This window comes from Salvelinus fontinalis, chromosome 3 (genome assembly GCF_029448725.1).
Source record: "Salvelinus fontinalis isolate EN_2023a chromosome 3, ASM2944872v1, whole genome shotgun sequence".
NCBI classification, from domain to species: Eukaryota; Metazoa; Chordata; class Actinopteri; order Salmoniformes; family Salmonidae; genus Salvelinus; species Salvelinus fontinalis.
In genome coordinates, this window is record NC_074667.1 from 39237094 (window position 1) to 39253198 (window position 16105).

Genomic DNA, 16105 nt, shown 5'->3' on the forward strand with positions numbered 1-16105 from the left:
TATGTTTAACATAGTTTCGATGTCTTCACTATTATTCTACAATATAGAAACTAGTAAAAAATAAAGAAAAACCCTTGAACGAGTAGGTGTGTCCAAACTTTTGACTGGTACTGTATGTATACTGTAGCTAAGAAAGTAATAGTAAGTGTATGTTGTGTAGTAAGCTGTTAGTAGCCAATGTGCCTCACCCTAATAATTTTGTCTATTTTCCCCTCTTAATTTCACCTACTGTTTTGACTTGGTGGTGCACATGTAGCTTATAACTTGTTTTAGATAAATAGAATCATTGAATATTGTAAGCGCTTTCATTGTCTGCTTATATGGCCCCTTTATTTATCCTACGGTTCTGACTTGGTGTACAGGGAGAACACTGTAAGAATGGCCCATGTTCTGAATTCTGTCGCTGTACATTTCAAAAGTGCTGAAGAAATAGTTACATTGACTACGTCCGTTCTAGCTCGCTCATTAATGTCTTAATCGAAATTACGGATTGCCTCTTATCCACTTGTCGTCCCCTTATGCCATAGTTTGTACATCTCAATTGTCCGTAGAAACCGTATTTGTGCAAGTCAGCAGCTATGTTTTTTTTAAAGGCAGTAAAGGAGGCTGAATGAACTGTTTCGCGGCCAGACAATGCTCTGCTGATAGCCAGGTGTACAGTAGCAGTGGTAAAGTGTTGGAACTGCTTTTGGGACTCTGCTGTTGGGACAGTTTTATGTAGGCCCTAACAGTTTGTGGGCACCGTTTGTCACCGTTATATTACAATTCGTGTATTGATTAGTGTTGTGCTGTGTAGCGGCTTTGCTGCCATTTTATGCCCCACCAAGATTTACATGCTAAAATCGCCTCTGGTTATTTCATAGTTTTGATGTCTTCACTATTATTCTACAATGTAGAAAATAGTAAAATAAAGAAAAACCCCTGAATGAGTATGTGTGTCCAAACGTTTGACAGTTACTGTATCTCTAATTCCAATGTAAAGGGTTTGGTATAGAGGCAAATATTTCATCAACGCACGAGGTCTTCGCGCCATTGGCTGCTGCTGATGAGGGCGGGTAGAGCGTGCGAACCCCAGCTCCGGACTGTGAGGGAGAGAGAAAAGTGAGACATAAAAAAGGAAAACGAGGGAATTGCCCAAGACTCTCGTTCAAGCATCCGAACAAATCTGATTTCCCAGTACTGCAGTTTCTGCCCAAATTGAGCCGTCCATTCTGCCTGTGTTACAGTTAAACTAAACACGACATCTTTTCGTGGGACCTGGCATGCGCCACGGGACGCTTCGTAAACTTTATGCAGCAGAGGAGCCTATCTGACAACGGACTGGAGTGACAGAGTGAATATACAGTTTGCCTATTAATTTACTAACTTGCAGTAGACGTGGAGGAAGAACGGGGAGACGGTGGATTATTATGCAACAAGTGGAAAGGTGAGTGAGGACTTGGAAGGCTGCCAGGTGAGGTCGTTGCTGTCTGTTGTGAGCTCGGATGCTGCGGCTGAGAGGTTCGGGACATGCATTACGCACGGTTCTTACTCACTTAATAAAAGTGCTACCGTTTCTATGGTGCATGCTTATTTGGTTTATTCATGTCTGCTCTAGCCTGGTGGTGCTTAAACACAGAAATATATGCCTATGTCAATCAATCAACCACAAATCACCAGTCTCCCTGAGGCAAAGCACTTGAACAAGACCATACAACTGATTAGCTGTTTACTTGTCAAATGATTTAAATTGTACATTTTTTATTTCATATATTTATTTTTATTCAAATTTATTTGGATCCCATTAGCTTTTGCAGAGGCAGCAACTATTCTTCCTGGTGTGCAAAATGCTGGCTAATTGTTTTGAAATCAGGTTTTTGATACAGAGTCAGACTACACTGTCAAACCAAGTGTTTAGGATCTGAAAACATAACTAAAAACTTGTCTATAACACTTTTTGAACGCATCAAGGCATTTAGAATTTAAATGAAAACACATAAGTGTCACACACACTTTTAAACACACGCATATGTTTATTCAGCACAAGGTGGTTAGGTTTTAAACACTAAACACTGGGGGTGTTGTTTTAACACTGTAGGGTGTAAAACCATAAAGCCAAATTTCGAATGATTAAATGCACTCTAAACAAGACGATGGGAAATTAACTTAGGAGATAAAGGTATTTTCCAGGTTGGAAACTGACTGGAAAAAGTTGACTATCATGTTTAATCTTGCATTCTAAACGCACGTGTTTAAGATGAGAACACTTATTGGCAAATCTAAATGCCCAAAGTTTAAGTTTTAAACACGGACGTTTAGGTTATAAACGTGTCACATGTTTCATGGTTTTACAGTGTAGGCTACTTCTATTGCTTCACAGTCTCAGACTAACTCAAATTGTAGCCTTCGGGGTAAGCATATCTCATTACCTCAGCATCCAGCATCAGAATGCTGAAGTCACCTGGTTCATTAGACTTTATAATCCGAAGAAGAAAAAAGCTGAGTTTGAAACACAGAGAGTAAGTGAATAGGTTGTATGCACCTGGCCTGAACTCTTAGACGAACCTTCTAAAAGCAGGCATTCATTCATGGGTCATTCCACAAAATGAGTCCCTTTGATATTTTCAGCAAAATGATGTTGCCACGAGCAGCACTGTAGGTATTGAGATGAGCGAAATGCAAGACTTCGCTCTCACACAGTCACACACAGTATCTGCGTATGTGCACTGGTTCGCTTCACACTGTTACAGCGTGGTAGCCAGGGAACCAAAACAGTGGCAAAGTTGAGCCTTGCGCTTTAACGCTATTAGTTGTTGCGGAAATTGACCCACTATGCTGTATACTTTCTGCATCAACGTCATATCGCAGAGTCTACCTTTAAGTAGAAAATGTACACCGATATTGGATTTTAAAAGCCTGTTATATTAAATGAAGTTCCCTTTAATATAGATCACATGGACAATTCAATTAATCCGTTTTTTTATATGAATAAAGACGTGCTAAAGTGCCGAAATTCAGAATTTATGCCCCTCTGTGCACTCGCTGTGACTTCTCTGAAGATTTTAACCCACTTAACCCCAACATTTCTTCACGTTTCATTGTAAATCCCTAGGTATTTTGTTGCTTTGACGAAGTCATTTCTGAAGATGATTATTTATTTAATGTGATTAGTGATTCAAACTGTCCCTCATTTTAGGGTCAACCCTGATACTTGAACTGAATTGTTGTTTTAATTTGGTGAAACTGTTCCTTTTTAAAAACATAACAAAACGAAGAAACGTTGAACCTCTAATAGTCAAATCATCATAGTGTAAAAGCAGGTGAGCTGGTTCTACTCTTTTTGGCAATTTTCTGGTGTTTTGTGGTGGAAAACTAAATGGGTCGAGCATAACACGTCAACCCTGTTACCATGTATAGACAGGCTAGAAATGGTTGAACAATTACTTTTTTTGGGGTGAAGTTTGCGTTCAATTGCCCATCCCTGTTGCATACAACCAGCTTTGAATGTTAAAATTAAGTGAAAAAAAGAAGAAATCACACCAACTCATTTCGTGCAACAACCCTCCTATTAATTTAAAAGAACAGGATGTCTTTGATCAAGTATCAGCCTATGTTCTTTCTACATTGGTATAGTATTCTGTGGCATGCAGTTACTGTAAATATAGAGTAGTTGCAGTGTTTCACTCTGGTGATGACATAAGCGTTGACTTTGTCTGCTTGGCGACATTAGATATTTCACACTTTGTGTAAAAGGCTTAAAAAGAAGATATTTCACACTCTGAAGAGCTGGGCCCCTTACGTGTCTACCCATGTTGGGAACTGGTGCCACTGGTGTTTATTTCAAGAGGTTTATTTCCAAAGGTCCATCAAAATGTTCTAGGATTTTGAAATAAATTGTAGCCATTTTATATCAGGCTGGGGGCAATGCAGCGGGCTCACCCCACCCTGTTTAAGTAATAGTAGGGAAACTACAGCCAGGCCTATATGCTGGCAGATAGTTGTTCTCAGGTGGTCTCATTTTCCCCATTCTATTCTCTTTGATGTGCTGGAATGGAACAGTGCAGGAATCTTAGCTGTTGTAGCTTATACTCCAAACTATCTGCAATATCCATGTACTGTATGTCGTGACTGAAATTGTTGTCAGGATTTTGCAGGAAGTTTGGAGTATATCAAAAACAGCTAGGATTCCTACACTGTTTCATTCCACCACATCAAAGAGACTAGCATGGGGTAAATGTGATGAGTCAGAAAGCACCAGTTAGTTACCACCACCACCCTGCCCCTGGCAGCGGTTTAACAATGTCAGAGGAAGCCTCAGCATCAGCCACCACATCCCACCCCACACCTGCCTGCCCGGGTTGAGCCACACTGGCCCACCTGAGAACAACTCTGCCAACATCCTGTTGTTTCCCCTGCTATTATCTGTCACTGGCATGCTACCATGACAAATATGGCGACCAGATCCAATGAGACAACTTTAATTTTCTGTGCAAAGCCCCTCCTTTCCCTCAGTTTTTTTCCCCCTCATCTCTCTCTCTTTCTTTTTTTCTTACTCTCTTACTCTCCTGCTATGTTCTCTATTTTCCTCTGTCTGTCTGTCTGTCTGTCTGTCTGTCTGTCTGTCTGTCTGTCTGTCTGTCTGTCTGTCTGTCTGTCTGGTCTGGTCTGGTCTGGTCTGGTCTGGTCTGGTCTGTCTGTCTGTCTGTCTGTCTGTCTGTCTGTCTGTCTGTCTGTCTGTCTGTCTGGTCTGGTCTGGTCTGGTCTGGTCTGGTCTGTCTCATTCCATCCATTTCTGTGAGCTGTTATGAATTAAGCGGTCGTCTGTATCAATGGTTTCAATCGTGTGTTCCATTCCCTGGGAAAGTTCTGTCTTTGCTGTGGGTTTCTGCCTTTTGCTGGGTTTTTTTACCTCCCAGTGCCACAGCGACTGAGACTGCATAGTCCCCCCCTTTCTCTGAATTTTCTTTATTTCCTCCTCACCTTCTCTCAATAATCACTTTCCTGTCTCTCGCTTCCTCTCAGACTTCACTTTCACCCCTCTATCCTTCTTTTTCATCCATTCATTCTCCTACTCCTCATCCATGGTTTGTTTGCTGCTCATGGCGTGCCACTTTCCTGGGCTGTGTTGTGTAGAGACCTGGACGGTTACCAAGTGTGTCATCTGTGGAAGGGAAGACTGCTGTTGGTTACTGTCTGTTTGCTGTGTTAGTCCATGTTGGTGTTGTCAGGGAGCTGATTCTCTATTGTCTTCAGAGAGTTTCAGAATAGAAATGAAGTAAAGCTGAGTTAGAGTAAGGTATTTATAAAGGTTGGGGAGGTCTAGACATACAGCAGTATGGAACTGATCTGACTCTTATGTGGGTTTAGTGTTAGATAGCTGACTCTTAAGTGGTCGTTAATGTCTCATGGAAAATGAACAGGACAAAGGCTATAATCTAGACAGGAAAGAGTCTCTTTGTATGTTTGCCTCGGCTTCTCTCTCCTTTCTCTGTGTCTGTGGCGAAAGTGACTCACTACTTTCTTATAGATGTTCTCACAGCGAGCCAGGTAAAGATGCACCAGAGCCATGTAAAGATGCACCAGAGCCAGGTAAAGATGCACCAGAGCCAGGTAAAGATGCACCAGAGGCAGGTAAAGATGCACCAGAGGCAGGTAAAGATGCACCAGAGGCAGGTAAAGATGCACCAGAGGCAGGTAAAGATGCACCAGAGGCAGGTAAAGATGCACCAGAGGCAGGTAAAGATGTACCAGAGGCAGGTAAAGATGTACCAGAGGCAGGTAAAGATGTACCAGGGGCAGGTAAAGATGCACCAGAGGCAGGTAAAGATGCACCAGAGGCAGGTAAAGATGCACCAGAGGCAGGTAAAGATGCACCAGAGGCAGGGAAAGATTCACCAGAGGCAGGTAAAGATTCACCAGAGGCAGGTAAAAATTCACCAGAGGCAGGTAAAGATGCACCAGAGGCAGGGAAATTTGCAGAGCTTAAAGAAACTTAAACATTTCTTACAGTGAAAAGTTTTCATGTTTGGAGACAAGTTCATGAGGTCCCTGCCATTTCATCTGCTACATCTTGTAATCCCCAGGGGCATGTTAGGAGCTTGTGCAAACAGGGTTATGGAGTTCTCAAAGACAATTGATCAAAATGGAGTCTCTTTGTTTGGTTTGGCTGATAAGAGAGCGTGGACATGACCGTGCTTGATGCTTTAGTGCGTTCCATGATAATCGGAACTAGGAAGCTCATAAATTTCCGACTTGGTAATTCGTTGAACGCTGCACGTGATTAACCACAACCAGTTAGCAAGTCGGACATTTCAGAGTTCCGATATGTACTTTAACGGGGCATTACCATGGAGGTCACTGACTGGGTTGTCTGTCCTGTTCTTGACTTCAGACATGTACTGTAGGCCTATACAGTAGAGTTGCTCTTTAACGTGGCTCCCGTTATAAAAAGGGACAAATTCTGTACACTGTACAGAACACTTAGGCCTACACAACATCTCACCGGTGAGTGAAATAGTGGGATAATTGACTATGACATTTCTCCCCCTGTCCCCCTCCCCTCTGTCCCCCTCTGTCCCTGTGCTGATGTCACGCCAAGGGAACCTTGCTGTTACACAACAGTCCTCTCTGTCACTCCAGGCGAATGGCATCTCTCACCAACTGTAATACTGGCATTTCACAGCTGCTCTCTTGGGAGAAAGTACAGTGTGTGTTCAATGTCTCCTCACTTTATTTCACTCTCTTCCTTTCTCCCTTAGCTACTCTTTCCCTTTCTTGTTAATTTCTTGTTCATTTCTCTCTCTCTCTCTCTCTCTCTCTCTCTCTCTCTCTCTCTCTCTCTCTCTCTCTCTCTCTCTCTCTCTCTCTCTCTCTCTCTCTCTCTCTCTCTCTCTCTCTCTCTCTCTCTCTCTCTCTCTCTCTCTCTCTCTCTCTCTCTCTCTCTCTCTCTCTCTCTCTCTCTCTCTCTCTCTCACTCTCTCTCTCTCTCTCACTCTCTCTCTCTCACTCACACACACCCCGGTTCTCCATCAATGACTATGTAAGGAACACAGTTCAATCAGTCAGTGGTCTATTAGGTCACCCCAGGGCAGCAGTGTCATTGTTACCAAAAGGGATAACCTTATGACCTCAGTGCTATGCTTCATACCCCAGGTGGGTTACAGTGGGTGTGGTCATACCCAGGTGTGAAAGCTGCTCCCGGAATGTGCAAATGCTGCGTTCATAACCAAGTGGGAACGTGGTAATTACCAGTTGTGAAGTCATAAATACCAGTTGGATGCATTCACGTGCTTTGAACTCGTTTATAAATGCAGATTAGCTAATGGCCAACAATCTGCATCAAACATAAACTAAAAGTACAGCTATCATGCTTGTAAATAAATTATAGTTTAAAAAAGCCAATTGCAATGAAATTCCGTTTCTGTGGAAATTGCGATTTTGGTTGTTTTGGATACTTTAAGTCCTTTACTTTATTGTAATATAACAATATTGTATGATTACTTAAAAACTTCTTATGGCTGCAGGGGCAGTATTGAGTAGCTTGGATGAAAGGTGCCCATTTCAAACGGCCTGCTCCTTAGTCATAGTTCCTAATATTTGCATATTATTATTAATATTGGATAGAAAACACTCCAAAGTTTCTAAATCTGTTTGAATTATTTCTCTGAGATTAACATAACTCATATTGGCAGGCAAAATCCTGAGTTGAAATCAAACCGGAAGTCAGAAATCTGAGATTGTCTGTATTCAACAGAGTCCCAAAAGAATTCCAAATGACGAATGGCAGGGGTTGCACTGCCTAGGGGTTCCACTAGATGTCAGCAATCAATAGAAATTCCAATGAGACTTCTATGGTGTTGTTGGAGAGAATGAGAGCAGAATCAGTCAGGTGTCCATCAAGCACCCATTTCCTGATCATGCATTTTCTTCATGCAAGTGTAACATATCAGAGGAGCTCCAGTGGAGGTCGGTGATCGGGTGCTGCTGGCGAATAAGGGTGAACGTGGAAAGAGGAAGCTGGCGGATCGCTGGGAGAACAACCTCTATATTGTTAAGGAGAAGAATAATGACATCCACATCTTTAAGATACAGAACATGTCGACTGGCCAGGAGAAAACGGTCCACCGTAATCTGATAATGTAAGAGTATAACTTTAGTACGTCCCCTCGCCCCGACCCGGGCGCGAACCAGGGACCCTCTGCACACATCAACAACTGACACCCACAAAGCGTCGTTACCCATCGCTCCACAAAGCCGCGGCCCTTGCAGAGCAAGGGGCAACACTACTTCTAGGTTTCAGAGCAAGTTACGTAACTGATTGAAACGCTAGTAGCGCGTACCCGCTAACTAGCTAGCCATTTCACATCCGTTACACAAGTCACTTGAGTTCCATGGCTCACGCAGACAAGATGGAATTCTCATGGTTGGAACTTTATTGAAGCTATATGTTAAAAACATCATAATGATTGATTCAGTACTTAGTTTGAAATGTTTCTTCGACCGGTAATATCACATTTGGAAGTTTTTGTCCGATATGAAGCTGACCAGAATTAGCGTTTGGATATGTTTACCAAACGCACCAACAATTGGACATAAATAACGGATTTTTTCGAACAAAACAAACATTTATTGTGGACCTGGAGTTTCTGCTAAGCCTTATGATCGAAACCAACAAAGGTAATAAAATATTTATAATATATTTTGTTGTTTATAGTGACGCTATCTTTGCAGCTGTGATATGCTAATTTGAGCGCCGTCTCAGATTATAGCGTGCAGTTATTTTTCCTTAAAGTTTTTATAAAATCTGACATTGCGGTTGCATTAAGGAGAGGTATATCTATAACTCAATGTGTATAACTTGTATTATCATCTATATTTATGATGAGTATTCATGTTGAAACGACGGGCTATGCAAAGTCACTTGATGTTTTTGCATTTAGTGATTCTTGTAGCCTCAATGTAAACTCAGATTTTTTGATATAAATATGAATTGAATCAAACAAAAAACGCATGTATGGTGTAACATGAAGTCCTATGAGTGTCATCTGATGAAAATAATCGAAGGTTAGTGAATCATTTTATCTCTATTCTGGTTTTTGTGATGCTATCATTAGCTGGGAAAAATGCTATGATTATTTTTTGTTTTGTGGTGATCTAACATAATCGTTTGTAGTGCTTTCGCTGAAAAGCCTATTTCAAATCGGACAGTTTGGTGGGATTAACAACAAGATTATCTTTAAAATGATATAAAACACATGTATGTTTGAGGAATTTTAATTATGAGATTTATGGTTTTTGAATTTGGCGCCCTGCACTTGGACTGGCTGTTGTCATATTGATCCCGACTTAGGGCTTGCAGCCATAAGGAAAATGGTAAATTTCCACGTATTCTTTTACATTAGCTAGCATGCCCAATAGGAACACGCTATCTCAAACTTCCCAGAGAGTGTCACAGCTGACTTGGCCCATGGAAGATAGCCTAAAATGCTACAGATAAATGGAATCAGCTGGTTTAGACACATAATAATTAGCTAGCTAGTTAGTAATGTAGTAGTATAAAGATGTAATTTACAATCAACAATGTAGTTATCAATACAAAAGTGAGTCAGATTTTCAGTAGCCGTAAGCCGGAGCAAAAGCCAAAAGTTCATAAAAGAGGTCTGCACTTTCTTCTGGTGTTGCTTGATCAGTGGGTAGGCCTATTAGCTGGCCAAAATGACATGAAAAGTCATCCTTAATATATTAACAGTATTGCAGTATCCTAAAACTTGTTGGAAGCGAGTGACATCTTGCTATCATTTTTCTGTCATTTTGAGCCGCATTCAATTTCTTGCTAGCCCTGGCCAATCACTTTTACTCCCCTCAAGATGTAAAAGCATTGGATAGGTGTAGATTAATTATCTACCAACACAGGTACAACAATCCACTTCTTTTAATATTTGAGGGGGTGTGAATGAGTGCCCTGGCAAGAAGGGGTGCAATTGGGATTGGGTTCATGTTATCGTAGCACACGTACGACATCGTCCCGTTTTCTAGTTGTAATCAATCATTGTTGAAGCTGACAGCTGACTTTTCCGAAAAATAGCGACGTTGCTTGTTATTTGATTTACACAGTTAGTTGTCATTACTTTGAGCAAAGCTGCCAGTATGCGCTGAATTACCGTTAATCAAGGATTATTTTACAATCGTCTGTCACCTCATCATGAATGGAGAGATGAGAAAGCATCTTCACTGACAAGCAAGGTATGTTACGCTAGTTAATTAGCTAGCTAGTTAGTTACTGTAAGTACACAATGCATTACCTAGACTTTATAAACTATCAGGCCTTCACTACCTGCATCTACTTTGTATTTGTTTAATGTAAGCTATAGCCAATGTTGTTGGAGTGAATACCACTGAAGACAGGCTTGAAGACATGCTGGTATAGCTAACATTAGCCTAAATGTTTTACTCACTATTTCACCAGCCATAGTATTTTTCATCCCTATATCCCACACAACAAGTTAGCTAGCTAACAAGTTCATGTTCATTCATTGAAAGCGAGATACAGATTAGAGACACACAAAGGTTTGAAGAGGAATAGAGCCACTTTGTTTTAAAACAATTGTGTCTCCATGACAATTTACTTTATTGTGGACCCAAATAAATAAGACTGATAAAAGCACTGAAACATGTTTTTTCCCCCCCTCGGGGTAAGATGGTGAAGGGAAGGGGCAGGCTCATGGATCTGGTGGTGAGAGCTGGATCTGAGGTGGCTGTCACCATGGAGCACTCAGCTAAGGTAAGAATTATGACCTGGTAGTTTTTGTTTGTGTGTGTTAGAGATCTCTTTGTTTGACTGTTCGTCATAGAGAGTCAAATTCAGTATTATCAATATGAATTAAATCCTTCTTTCACATTGCCATACGGGCCTTCAACAAAACCAGGTATCAGTCAACACACAAAACTACCCAGTCACTTTATTGGCTTTTTCACACTATTACTGGAATATTTTCCTTGCCTCTCCACAGTTATATTTATGTTTCGTGTGATTGTCTTGTTCTGTTGTGAGTATTTGTATTGTTTTTACTTTTCCTAAATGTCAAATGAATCTAATCTCTCAGCAGATGAGATTGTCTCCATGACCAGGAGAAACATGGGCAACTGGTTCCAGTACCCGTTCCTGCAAGCTGAATTTAAATGATCATTATTTTTGCCATCATTCATGCCTTCCAGTATTGTATATAGCCAAATCAAACAGATCTTTCTTTACTGTTTTTCTTATAAAGAATTTGTTGTTACCGGTTCTTACATGTTCTGTTTGAGCTGCTTTTGAAAGAAAAGTCGTATTAAAAACATTATTGGCATTGTTGAATTCGATTTTTATAATAGCAAGCTAGGACTGATGGTTTGGTTAGCTAAACTACTGTAGCAAGTCTGTTTGTTTGGTTATCAAGGCAACTACTGTAGCTATCTAGTAAACTTGCTAGCTAATTTATTGGTGATTGTTGAATGCAGTTCTACTGTCAAATGACCATTTCTAGTGGCAAATGTGTTAAATTATAGCCATGGTACAGTAAAAAAGGGATAATCAACTCAGGGCTCTATGCATTCTCTGGAAAATAATGTAACTCCGTTGAAGGTCAGTTCCACTCCACTAGGGTGTCTTGAAAACACCTTCCATGTCGTTCATTATTTTTCATAGAACTCATAGCCCCTTCGTTGATTATCTCTTACATATAATAATTGAATTATTTAATGCAAATAATACCAGCAGTTGCTGTTTAAAAATAATAAATATAGTGACAATCTCTTTTGAAACAATCAAGCTGTGATGGTGTTTTTCTCATATTTGTCTCAATGGAATTAGAAATAAACTTAACGGAATCTTTCATTGCCATTTTCTCAGTTTTAACATTTTGGCTGAAGTCAACTTTAAATGCTCATAACTCGGGTTCTGATAAAGCTATCTCCGTGATTAAAAAAATCTGGATTTGGGACAGTTGGTAGTTTTCAGAGCTGTAAAGAATTCAAAGTTTAGCGTTTTCCTAGGCCGCCACACAGATTAATTGATTTAGCTTTTTATAAATAATGTTTTGTTACATTTAACTGCAGAAAATGTTATCGAGGTAATTTCCTTAGTAGGTGACGTCAGAGGTCAGTTATGTCGGAGTTCAGGGATGATTGATGATTTCCCCACACTATTTTTACAAGTTGGAGGGGCATTCAAGTGGATTTTTCACAGTCGTATTGGGTAAATGCCACCTTTCCACTAGATTGTGAACGCAGCATAAGTATGGACTCTTCTCGGGTTGTCCTTGGATCACACCATGTGGTAATAAATGATGGTGTTAAAAAGCTTTTAATAGCTATTTTACATTGATGAATACCAGAAGGACAGGTGCTGTCTCAGAAGGTAAAAAAAATGTGAGCGAGAGAGTCAGAAAGAGAGAGAGAAAGGGGAAGAGCCAAAGGAAGAGTGAAGCTGGCATATAAGCTAAGAGGGGAGAGAGAAGACAAGAGAGAACACTTGAATGCACTTTGTAGGATGTTTACCATGCTACAACTGATCATATAATTTCCAAATGGTGTTTTTATATCTAACTGTCATTGACATATAGTGTTTCAGTTGTAAATGTAAGATCTTAAAGACATGTGGTCAGACTGTGTTCTCACAATCTGGTTTCCTTAACTCTACCTTCATGTACATATTACCTCAATTACCTCGACTAACCGGTGCTCCCTCACATTGACTCTGTACCGGTACCCCCTGTATATAGCCTCGCTATTGTTATTTTACTGCTGCTTTTGAATTTTTTGTTACTTTTTATTTTCAATTTTATTCTTGACACTTTTCTTCTTCTTAACCTGTTGAGGACAGAGGGCGCTGTTTTCACTTTGGGGGAAAATCGTGCCCAATTTAAACGGTCTCGTACTCAATTCTTGCTCGTACAATATGCATATTATTATTACTATTGGATAGAAAACACTGTAGTTTCTAAAACCGTTTGAATTATATCTGTGAGTAAAACAGAACTCATTTTGCAGCAAACTTCCTGACAGGAAGCGGAAAATCTGAAATCGATGCTCTGTTCTAGGGCCTGCCTATAAATGTCCTTGATATTTATTAGTATACATGCACTTCAAACGTCTTCCACTAGATGTCGACAGGCAGTGAGAGAAGAAATGGAGTGTATAACTTGATCTGGGGTCGAATAAAAGCTCTTTGTATGAAGTGTCACCAGTTTCCTGTCTTCTGGAGTGCGCGCGAAGGGACCTGGTATTGCCTTCTGAAAAGCTGTCGTTATCGACGACTAATATCTCCAGCTTTGATTTTATTTGATAAATGTGGCAATATCATCGTAAAGTATGTTTTTTCAATATAGTTTTATTAGATTATTGAAATTTATTCGGGACGTTAGGCGTGTTGCGTTGTGTGCCTTTGTTCAGGAAGGAGAGCTTTGCGCTACTTTGCTAGCTTTCCGTGCTAATTGACTGGAGAAGAGGACATTCTAAAACCAAACAACGATTGTTCTGGACAAAGGACCCCTTGTACAACATTCTGATGGAAGATCATCAAAAGTAGGACCCATTTTATGATGCTATTTCATATATCTGTCGAACATGTTGTACTAGTAGTTTGCGCCCAGATTTTGGGCACGCTCTCGATATAACTAAGCTGGATGTCGTAAGGAAGTTATTTTTAGAATTCTAACACGGCGATTGCATTAAGAACTAGTGTATCTATCATTTTCTATACAACATGTATTTTCTAGTAACGTTTATGAATAGTTATTTGGTCAGAATAGTTGAGTGTCATAAAAATATCCGCACATTCTGGGAAAAGATGCTACGTTAGCACAATGTATAACCACTGATTTCAGCTCTAAATATGCACATTTTCGAACAAAACATAAGTGTATGTATAACCTGATGTTATAGGACTGTCATCTGATGAAGGTTTATGAAGGTTAGTGAAAATTAATATCTTTTGCTGGTTTATTCGCTATCGCTAACGTGCCTATTGCTATCGCTAACGTGCCTTGATGAATGATGCGGTAGTGTGGTAGGCTATTGTAGTAAGCTAATATAATGCTATATTGTGTTTTCGCTGTAAAACACTTAAAAAATCGGAAATATTGGCTGGATTCACAAGATGTTTGTCTTTAATTTGCTGTACACCATCGATTTTTCAGAAATGTTTTATGATGAGTATTTAGGTATTTGACGTTGGTGTCTGTAATTACTCTGGCTGCTTCGGTCCTATTTGTGACGCTAGCTGTGATGGTAGCTGCAATGTAAAACTGATTTATACCTCAAATATGCACATTTTTCGAACAAAACATAGTTTTATTGTATAACATGTTATAAGACTGTCATCTGATGTAGTTGTTTCTTGGTTAGTTTGGTTGGTTCTTGGTTAGTTAGGTTGGCTTTGTGCATGCTACCTGTGCTGTGAAAAATGTCTGTCCTTTTTTGTATTTGGTGGTGAGCTAACATAAATATATGTGGTGTTTTCGCTGTAAAACATTTTAAAAATCGGACATGTTGACTGGATTCACAAGATGTGTATCTTTCATTTGCTGTATTGGACTTGTTAATGTGTGAAAGTTAAATATTTCTCAAAAATATATTTTGAATTTCGCGCTCTGCCTTTTCAGTGGAATGTGGGAGGAGTTCCGCTAGCGAACCCCGTGCCAGACAGGTTAACTTCTTAAAGGATTGTTGGTTAAGGGCTTGTAAGTAAGCATTTCACTGTAAGGTTGTTGTATTTGGCACATGTGACAAAATACAATTTGATTTGTTTTAATTTGACCATAAAAGAACTGTAGCTTTATAGAATCCACAGAAAAGGTCAAAAATAACATGAAAGGTAAGAGGGTGGATTTGGTTTCTCTTATTGCACAATTGTGAGTAATTCCATTTTATAGGTGAGGAACCTATATAGAGGATCTCGATTTGTCTAGGGTTTTAGAGGGGAAAGGGACACTACATTTGGAATTAAATATGTATGTCGGTTGCTTACGAGAAAAGTTCAGGAAATGGCAGTTATGTGGTTTTGAAATTATTCAAGGGGAACAAACATTTCAGACTCATGAGTTTCTGCCTTCAGACAATTATCTAAAAGGGTTGTTGTTTTCTCTGCTCCCCTATCCTATGAAAAATAAATATATTATGGACTTTTTAATGAACTGTGCACTGACACGTAGCAATAATAATAATAATAATATAATATGTGTCATTTAGCAGACGCTTTTATCCAAAGCGAATTAGTCACCTAAAGGATCTAAGATTGTGTATCTTTCTAAATTTGTCCTGCTGTCGATTGTTGAGATACAAGAAGTTCAGCACGAGTTCTGCATACCAGTACCAGGACAAACATTTACCCCTTCACAAACAGAGTGAGCTTTGTGTTAGATACTCAAATCGCAACTCTAAATAAATTTGACCCTTGCTGAAGGCAGGTGTGCTTGTCTGTGTTTAGTCACTGATAGCATGAGTCGGACATTGACTCATTCATCCCAACCACAAGCCGCGGGCTGTATATGTGTGTGTGTACTCAGTATGTATGTGTGCGTGCGTGCATGTGTGTATGTGTATTGTGTATGTGCATGCGTGTGTGTGTGTGTTTTTATGGACATATTGTAGACTACACAAAGTAATGCAGTGTCAGCTTCTAAAGGTCTCCAGTCTAATGTAGTTGTTAGTGAGTCTGGCAGTTTATTAGCGTGTTAATTGGTGAGTCCCAACATGACCTCTTTCATGTGTGAGAACAGCTTGACATTGTCTGCTCTATGGGCTAGGGTTAGTTCAGTAGTGTGACATGCTATGCTACTGTAAATGCTTACAGATGCTGGGATTTTGATTCACTTTACAGACCAATACATATACACAGTCCTCTGCCTCTGTTACTCTGTCATGCCTACATATAAACATACAGTTGAAGTCGGAATTTGACATACATCTTAGCCAAATACATTTAAACTGAGTTTTTCAAACATCCTGACATTTAATCCTAGTAAAAAATCCCTGTCTTAGGTCAGTTAGGATCACCACTTTATTTTAAGAATGTGAAATGTCAGAATAATAGTATATTATAATATTTATTTCAGCTTTTATTTCTTTCATCACATTCCTAGTGGGTCAG

The 16105-nt window shown here is 39.8% G+C and overlaps 1 protein-coding gene across 1 annotated transcript in view; it reads left to right on the forward strand.

The window, feature by feature from the left end:
• Positions 1 to 1097: 1097 nt before the first annotated feature.
• LOC129847491 (collagen alpha-1(VII) chain-like) overlaps positions 1098 to 16105 on the forward strand; it is a 113093-nt gene continuing 98085 nt past the window's right edge. The window contains exon 1 of the mRNA XM_055915292.1: positions 1098 to 1426. The gene's annotated coding sequence lies outside the window, so the exon portion shown is untranslated. The remainder of the gene's footprint in view (positions 1427 to 16105) is intronic.